The following is a 9,159-nucleotide window of genomic DNA, read 5'->3' as shown; positions in this document are numbered from 1 at the left end:
GATGTCATTTAAAAAAGGGCTTCCTTCCCTCTACAAAATATTTCTACTTCCTGACATTTTTTCTGTTTAGTAGCAACACAACCTAAATTCTCTAACAACATATCCCTGCTCTTCCACAGCACAGTTGGAACAAGCTCCCTGGGGGTGTGGGGTGGAGGGGAAGGGCAATGGAGGAGGCAGATGGCCACCAAATGAAAGCTGTCACCTCCTTCCCAGCCTTCCCCATGACTACAAAATCCTGCGGGCTCCTCTCTGTTTCCCATGGCCTGCCCCATCTTCACCAGGCCTCCTCCTTTATGGCATTCCCCCTTCCACCAGGGTCCCCTCTAATTCTTGCAACTCCTTCCCTGCTTCCCCCACACTCCTTGGAGGGCCATCTCCATTTGTGCCAGAGGCGAACTCCTTTCCCTCTCTTGTATGGCCACCCCTATTACCACGTCTGTCTTCTCCTAAAAACCCTCTTTAGCTCCCACAGGTCCTCCTCCATTCTTTGGTGGGCCTGCCCCCCCCACCCCCTCAACGCTTCCTGCTTCCTCACCATCTATTGTAGGGCCACCTCCTGATCCATCATCTCTGCCAGCCCCTTCCCCATTGCTACTTCTGCCCAGGATCTCCAGATTGCGACAGTCTCCCTTGCCCTCCCCATCTCCAACTGGGCCCTATCTCAGCCCAGGCCCTCGCTTTCTCCAGCTGCAGGGCCCTCACCAGGCTGTGGGCAAAAGGGAGGCTCCCCCGCAGGACCGCAGCTATTCCCAGCCTTTGCTATCCTCTGTCTGTCCCTGTCCCACCCCTCCAGCGGTGGGGTAGTGTGAAAAAATGAAGTGGGTAAACTAACCTAACCTAAGCTCCCTATTCCCCCAGTGAGACGTGGCCTCAGTTTACCCACTGCTACACTACTGCCCACCCTTGCCACCCCTCCCTCCTCTGCCCTCTCCCACCCCTCTGCAAGTTCCTGCCCCCTACTGGAATCTCCTCCTTCCCTCCCCCCTTTTCTGTTTCTCAAATGGGCCAGTCATGCTTGTGCACACACCCCCCCGCTTCCACAGGTGGAACCTTCCTCGGAGGGCCTCACACCATAGAGAAGAAGGGCAAAGACCAAGTGCAGTCATAGGAGGAGGAGTCCAGGAAGGGGCGGGCCAAGCGTTTCGGAAAATAATCAGGAAGCACAATCTTTTCCGACTGCTCTTAATCACCGTGAAATATCTTTAAAAGTATCGTATTAATTCAAAAGATTTGATTGACCTCCAGGAAATCTTGTTCAGTTTAATCCAATGGTGTGTGTCGTCCCCCCCCCAGCGCTCATATGGCACGTTCCACCTTGTTGACTCTCTTTGTGGGGCTTGCTTGGGTGGGGTCCTCGTGCTGCGCTGGGAGCGTACGCAAGTTGCGTAGCAAGTTTGACGGGCGCGGCCGGGAAGCCAATCAGCTGCCGAAGGGCCGAGGTGGGGAGCCAATTGGGCCGCGGACCGGCGGCCGGGGAGGCGGGGCGAGTTTCAGTCCGGGCAGGGAGGGGGAGTTGTGGAATGGCGGACGGGCGGTAGGGGCTGCCCGCCCCGGTGGTGGTGAGTGGAGGCAGCCGGCGGAGAAAGCGAGGCCGCCTAGCGGGGTGAGTGAGCGGGCGCGTCGGCAGCGGCGACCATCTCCCGCGCTGGCCCTTTTGCTCGAGGGCAGCAGCCAGGCCCCTGCCAGATACGGAGCCGCGCGGGTGGGGCGGGTCCTGCTTCCTGCCACATAGTGAGCCCCGGGTGCCGCTGCCGCGCCGGAGCCTCCCCAGGGCCTTTCCCCCGGCCTGGCCTGGGGTGCGGGCTCGGCCTGGCCTGGGGTGCGGGGGGCCTGGCTGCCTCCCCCCCACCCCGCCTTGGGGTGACACTTCCACAGAGTCTCCCCAATAGCGGCTGCCAAATTCATGGGCACCTGCCCTGGCCCTGTGGGGGGCGCCCCAGTGCTGGGGGTGTGTACGGGAGGGTGCCCAGCTACCAAGCTTTTAAGGGGCTTTGCTGTCTTCCCCTCTAACCGGAGGCGGGCAGAGAGCGGAAGACCCCCTGAAGCCCCTTAAGGTCCCTGCTGTGTAGATCTGACTTGCATGGGACGTGCTTAGATAATGGGGTGCTGGGTTTTATAGGGCACCTTAAAGTAGATAGAAGGCCTGGGAGCGGATTTGGGGTTTTGTTTTTATGGCTTGGGTGGAAGATTATTATTTTTTTTTTCTTTGCAGGCTTGTGCTATGCTTGGCTGCTGGGTTTTCAAAGAGCCCCCTTAAAGGTGCGCGCAAAACCCGTGAATGTGCCCGCTTGCTTGTGTGAAAACTTTGCCTGTTTGTGCAGCTGGCTGTTTTTGTTGGTGCAAGTTTTTTGTGAGTGGAATTGTGGAGCATTGGTATGAAACGGTTATCTGCCTGACTGCTGCCTTCGCACCCCAGAGGTGGCTGCATTTTGGTGGTGAAAGAATTGATTCTTCTCCCCTCTTTCCCTATCTCACATATATGTGTGGGTGTGTGAATGTGTACAAATATACTCCCAATTAGTGGTGTACTGTGTGATATACATGTACTGCTTGAAACAGATTGGGGTGTGACCCTGGGTTTGCTGCAATGCATGGTGGAAAATATCTTCTTCAATTCTGATTCCTCAGGGCCTCTACAAGAGGAGACTTAGGAGGATGCTGCTGAATATGGTGGGGTAGTTGGATCAACTGACCTAGCTGTAACATCCACACAGTTTAGTTCCTGGGGATATTCTTCAGGTTGTTCTGAATTAGTACATAGTTCTGCACTAAAGCTGCTGCTTCAGGATATGAACAGTCATTTACCTTTTGGAGCGCGTCAGTTACAACAATTCCTCATACTAGTCACAGTTTGGCCTAAAGGCCCTGTCTACAATAGGGAAATTTTTCTAAAAGTTTTCATGGGTGCCAACACTGATTCAATTCCCCTTTGTGTTAGCAACACTGGAAGTCCTAGCTCAGATGGGGCAATTGGCATTCTTAACATCATGTTGTATAACTCTTAAGAGCAGGTCTGATCAATGTGGTGTTAAAAATGTTGGCAGCCTGTTTTCTTTAGGTTTCAGAGTAACAGCTGTGTTAGTCTGTATTCGCAAAAAGAAAAGGAGTACTTGTGGCACCTTAGAGACTAACCAATTTATTAGAGCATAAGCTTTCGTGAGCTACAGCTCACTTCCTCAGATGCATATCGTGGAAACTGCAGCAGGCTTTATATATACACAGAGAATATGAAACAATACCTATTCCCACCCCACTGTCCTGCTGGTAATAGCTTATCTAAAGTGATCATCAGGTGGGCCATTTCCAGAGAAAAGGAGTACTTGTGGCACCAACAGTACTTTAGGGCATCCAACACTGCAAACATGAGTGGAGCAGAACTGGTACTGTCAATGATGGGAAGCTCTTAAAAACATTCCTGGTGTAGATGGGGCTATAGTTTTTAAAGCCCCTGGTGATCCTTTCATTTGTAAAGCACCCAGAAGAGTGGGCAATCCTGTGAGAAGGAAAAGTTGAAAGTGGAGAAAAATATGGGAGACCAGCAGACAATGAGGGTGGCCCATTGCAGTAGAACTGAGACAAGCTGTGTTGCTTTATGGGGAACAGAGTGCACCCCTACGCAAACTGATTGTCAAATGAGGAAGGAAAATAGCCATGACTTTCTTGCACCAGTTCTACATGGCTGCAGAGCTGGTTGCTATTAGAAGCCACTGGAATGAAAATGTCCATTGTTGTGACTTACTGTTCAGTAGAATTTCTGTATCCATTTCTTTTATTTTAACTCTTGTGTGGGTTTTTGTCTTATATTTTGGTTAAACTTTATATCAGGCCTCTTGTAAAAATGTATTGCTAAAATCTTTTACAGACTTACATAATATTTACAAATTTTAAAAATAGACAATAGTAGCATGACTTTGAAAATCCATTCACTGACTCATGAGTAAGTTCAAAGCTGTATCTGGCTGGTGAAGGTAGGCCAGACACAGCTGCAGAATTGATGTTTTTATATTTTTAACTTAAGAAAACCCTGGTTTGGGGAAGCTCCTCCCAAGCTTCACAAGAAGTCCACCCCATTCAAATCCTCCATGCAAATCATCACTTGTAATGCCGCTCCCCTAGGTGGGTTGTCAGCAGCAGTGATTGACCTCTGGATCTTAAAACATGAGCCCCTACTACTTGGGCTAAAAGACCGTCTAAGCCAAAGCTGTAGCAGGATCATCAGCCTCAGTATGTAGCCCAGCCAACGCTCTATGGGGACAGAGTGACACACTGAATGGATGAGAGTTCCAAGAAGATGACATTCAGTTCCTCCTTGGAAGGTTAACGTTTTCCACTTCCTGAGTTTGCAAACAGATGGTTCTAGTACTTCTGCTGCTAGCCAGACTCTTTCCAAGCAGTTGCAGAGTAAAATTAACAAGACCGTGGTTGGTTTCACTATTTTTCTTTAGAACCCTGTGAGTAGCAGTGAAACCGACAACTCAGCTGCTGTTTGGGAAAGCTGTGTTGTCCATTTACCAGTAGATTTCATTCTGGTTTTGCCTAGTAGATTTCTGGTGAACTTTTCAAGCCTTGATTTACAGAAGTGTATACAGTACAACCCATAATAATGGAAAGAGATGAGAGAATAAAAATTGAAGACAGTTGGAGTAAGGCAGGCTATAGGCCAGAGGTGGGCAAACCTTTTGGCCCGAGGGCCACATCTTGGTTTGGAAATTGTATGGAGGGCCATGAATGCTCACAAAATTGGGGGTTGGAGGGTGGGAGGGGGTTGAGGGCTCCAGCTGACGGTGCAGGCACTGGGGTGGGGCCAGAAATAAAGAGTTCAGAGCTGCGGGAGGGGGCTTTGGGCTGGGGCATGGGTGGGGGTATGGGGTGCAGGCTTCGGATGGCACTTACCTCAAGCAGCTCCCAGAAGCAGCAGCATGTCCCATCCCCCCCCCCCCCCCGGCTCCTATGTGGGGGCACGGCCAGGCAGCTCTGCACACTGCCCTGTCCGCAGGCACCGCCCTTGCATCTCCCATTGGCCGCGGTTCCTGGCCAATGGGAGCTGCGGCGCTTGGGGCGGGGGCAGCATGTGGAGCCCCCTGGCTGCCCTTACATGTAGGAGCCGGAGGGGGGACATCCGCTGCTTCCGGGAGCTGTGCAGAGTCACAGCATGCACTGAGAGGGGCAAGCTCTGAACCCTGCTGGGAGCTCAAGGGCCAGATTAAAATGTCTGAAGGGTCAGATGTGGCCCCTGGGCCATAGTTTCCCACCTCTGCTATAGGCAGTAGAACTGATACAAAATGCGCTACTTTATCTGGAATGCTACATTTAAAAATAAAACAAGCTAGTGACTGGTGAGTTGTATTATGGGATAGCTACCCACAGTGCACTTCTGTCTACATTGATGCAAGCTCTGCTAGTGAGGACGCACTCCACCATCACAAGGAGTGTGGTGTGGAGGTGCACAACCAACTTAATTACTACGGAGGCTGTGTGTTGGCTTTACACTACAAACTTAAGTCAATTTAAGTTTGTACTGTAGACATGCCCTTAGTAAGGAAAGAGACATGGAACTGTTGAGAAATACAGAGCTGTCACTATTGGAGATTGTAGGAATGGTTAACTAATAACATTCTGTTAAGCAGAATTTTATACCAACTTTACTAGGAATTGTATTGCATACCAAATAGATGAACAAAAATAGATGAATTTTTAAGCTTACAGTTCAGAACACTTCTTGTGATCACTGATTCATTTGTTGACAAATATTTTAAAAAACCTTATGTATAAATACCAAACCATGTTTCTGGCATATTTTAAATGTGACTGATTCTTCAGGTCTTGGTTTAGATGGAATTCATTCATTCATTCAAAGCTTAGGTAAATGTGTGGTGTGGTGTAGGTGAGTAGGTTAAGTCTTCTGAAGTTTGCACTGTTTAAATCCAGTTGTGTTGGTTAGTCCAGCTCTGCTGACCCCTCACCCAAATCCCAGGGAGAAAAACAGGGGAAATCGATTGGGGTTAGTCCTGCTACAAAAGTTAGGTAAGGTTTTGATTGACAGCCTCTTGTACAGTAGGCAGATTTACAACATAAAAGGCTTGACTTTAATCATTCTAGTACCCTTTTCAGATAGGCCTTTTGGACTCAGTTTAGTATCTTATTCTTTCAAACTAAGGTTTCCGTTGTGTTTTTAATTAGACGTAACACCGATACTGAGGACTGGGCAAAATACAGTGGAACACTCAGTAAGAAACAGTCCTGCACAGACCAGAAAGTGAATGGACTAGAAAGATCTTAGACTTGTTTTCCTGTCTCTTGTTTGCATGGTTCAGGTTAAAGTTTTTACACTTTCTGGTGTCTCTGTATGTAAGAGATATTAGACTTCTGCAAAGTCTATTTTGCTAAAAGTGAAGGTTTTTTCTTGAGGGCTAACACTGGCCAAAGATATGCTTTGGCCAAAGACTCAGCATTTATTTTTTGTCTTGTGTAGTGCCTGTAAGAATGCTCTAGGTGTGCAAAACACACAGTAGAAAAACTAGAAGTAAAATCTGTAGCTTGTCCCGCAAGTAGCAAGTCTGACTTGGGGGGCGGGGGGGAATGGAGGCGGGAGAATAACATGACACACCAAAGGCCTGATATTGTTGTCCTTTGCACATAACATCTATAAGTCTTTGGCCCCTTCATTGCCTTAAATCTTTAGTTATATGGACAAAATGCAACTGTTCTCCAGTATAGTAGGTGCTTAGGGAATCGTGCTTACTACTGTACTTTGAGCAATAGCCTTGTTTTTAAGAGTGCTTGGTACTGTGAGCAATACCATGCCTAATAATAAATATTTGCAGGATCAGTGCCTTAGACACCACACATGCACATTATAAGTGCCTAGATAGGTGAAAACTGAATAGTAAAAGTTCTGTGTAGGAACTGTTGATGGTTCATAATCAAATGAGTGCTCAGAACAGAACTACCCTGGTGAAGTTCACTTCCTCTCACTGCAACTCTGCGTGATAAAGAAAAGAAATTGCATACTGTATTTTATCTTTTTTTGGGGAGTGGCTATATCGAGTCTCCTACGTATCATAGCATATAGGGGAGGCTCATAAGGGCTTTGTCTAGATGTTTACAGGGTGGTGGCCTCACCCAGACTTAGATAAGATTTTTATTTCTTTGGGAGCTTTCTAGTTTTTTCACTGCTGGAGGTGGGGGGTGGGGGTGGAAGAAGAGGAGTGGAGAGTGAAAGAGCACACTCTTCCCTTTTTCCTCCTCCCAGAAAAGCTGAAATATGAGCTTGGGTTGTGTTTTGTTCAGGCGCACAGTCCATAGGCTGCACATAGTGTTTATCACACGCAAATGCAAAACTCACATTTGTAGTAATAAAGCTAAAAAACAGTCCCAAGGTCCCCCCTCTAATTCTTGAAATTGTAGTGAAGCTTTCTGGTATAATAGTACCATTGGTTGAGGCATGGGAGAACAGACTTTCCCCGTGCATGTCCTAACTGAGGAATTTGCTGGGGGCAGGGTGGGGGGGTTCTAAAAGAGACTCTGGAGTTGCTAATTTTAGGGCAGGTAGCAGAAACTGGTGTTTGCAGGTATGCAAGATGAACCTAATAACAACACCTAGGTCTTTGTATATAGTGCTTCTCATCAAAGTGCTTTACAAAGGAGATCATTATCATCATTGTCTTTTTTACAAATGGAGAAACTGAGGCACAGGGCCGTGGAGCGACTTTCCCAGGTTCACCCAGCATGTCAGTGCAAAATCCAGGAATAGACTTCAGGTCTCCTGAGCCCAGTCCAGTATTCTCTGCACTAGGCCACACTTCCCGCACATAGACTCCCCCTAGTCTGGAAGGTACTTCTAACTTGGCTTTGACATCTCCAGGTGACCTGGACCTTCCCTTCCTGATCGATAGCATCTCACCCATTTTCAGAGGAGGCCTGCTGCATGCCCATACAGGAAGAGGATGCTTTAGGGTTGGATGCAGTGAGTCCTGGAGGACAGAGAGAGCAGACAACAGACATTGACTCTCAGAATTTTTTGCTCTTCTTGACAATTTTTCTTGTGCTAGTTGGTCTGTTATCCCTGCTTTCTGATTGGCTGTGCCTGAGCATCTTCAATGGCATCACAGATCCAAGTGATTAGTTAATTCTCGACTCGGGTGGCCTGGGTGGTTCTGTGCTACACCCTCCATCTCCGCCTGTATTGCTGCTTCTGCAAATAAAGTGGGGTGTCACCGATGCCATTCCTCTCCGGAATTCTGTGCAGTCCTTCCTGCTGTTCTGTGCAGTCTTATTTTTAACCCAAAATCCTTGAACCTGTGTTCAGGATTAGTAGTGACTTACATAGCATTGTAAAGCTCTTGGAGATAAACAGATATAAGGTGCTTATAAATGATTGTTTCATTATTGAAGGCCTCCATTGTTCTGCCCCTTCTGTGTGTGAGATCTGCCCTGAGGCCACCTACAAGACTGTTGTTCTGAGATCATGTGTGACCTGTTATTTTGAAGGTTATCCACCATTGCTCTTTGAGATAGCACACAATAGAGAATGGGATGGAACATGTTTAAGGTGTTTCTTGCTAAAATGAATCAGTTCTTAAAGTTGCTGTAAGAATATAAATGAGCTCTAGTTTATCTGTTTTACATTGGAAAACATTTACCTATAGTTGCTCTTTTCCTTGTATTTTGTGCTGTTTGATAGGTACTTTTCTTAAAAAGGGCTGATTTAGTGTGGGAAAACCTGTTATTTCCCTGCTGGATTGCAGTGTATCTGTTTGAACAATTTCTTCATGAAATGAAGACCTTGATTTGTACAGGAGAAAAGGGGCTTGTGGTGGAAATGTCCTTATTTCAGGACAGATGGTTAGGGCATAGGCCTGGAACAACATTCTGTGTGCAGCTCAGCCACTAACATTCCATATGATTTAGACAAGTCACTTAACTGTTCTGTGCCCCAGTTTCCCCTTCTGTAGAGCTGGATTATTGGTTCTTACCTTCCTTTTGTAAAGAAAGATGAGAGAGATTGTTATGGGAACGATGAGCTGTGCCTTTTTGTGATGGCTAGAAAAGGCTTCATTGGTGAAGGTGACTTAGGTGAGCATGCTCTGACAGAAGTTAGACAGAAGACATGTGCTGGAGGGAGAACAGTATGCCCTACCCCCTTCCTATCCTACT

The 9,159-nt window shown here is 47.5% G+C and overlaps 1 protein-coding gene across 2 annotated transcripts in view; it reads left to right on the top strand.

Moving 5' to 3' along the window:
- The first annotated feature begins 1,475 nt into the window (after window positions 1-1,475).
- Window positions 1,476-9,159, top strand: part of WASF2 (WASP family member 2) — a 41,302-nt gene continuing 33,618 nt past the window's right edge. Inside the window, exons 1-2 of one of the 2 annotated variants that reach the window (XM_073317976.1) lie at window positions 1,476-1,606; window positions 2,216-2,262. The gene's annotated coding sequence lies outside the window, so the exon portion shown is untranslated. The remainder of the gene's footprint in view (window positions 1,607-2,215; window positions 2,263-9,159) is intronic. The other variant, XM_073317975.1, reaches the window with a different exon arrangement.

The sequence above is a fragment of the Lepidochelys kempii genome, chromosome 19, assembly GCF_965140265.1.
Source record: "Lepidochelys kempii isolate rLepKem1 chromosome 19, rLepKem1.hap2, whole genome shotgun sequence".
NCBI classification, from domain to species: Eukaryota; Metazoa; Chordata; order Testudines; family Cheloniidae; genus Lepidochelys; species Lepidochelys kempii.
This window is presented reverse-complemented; position numbering and strand designations above follow the sequence as displayed.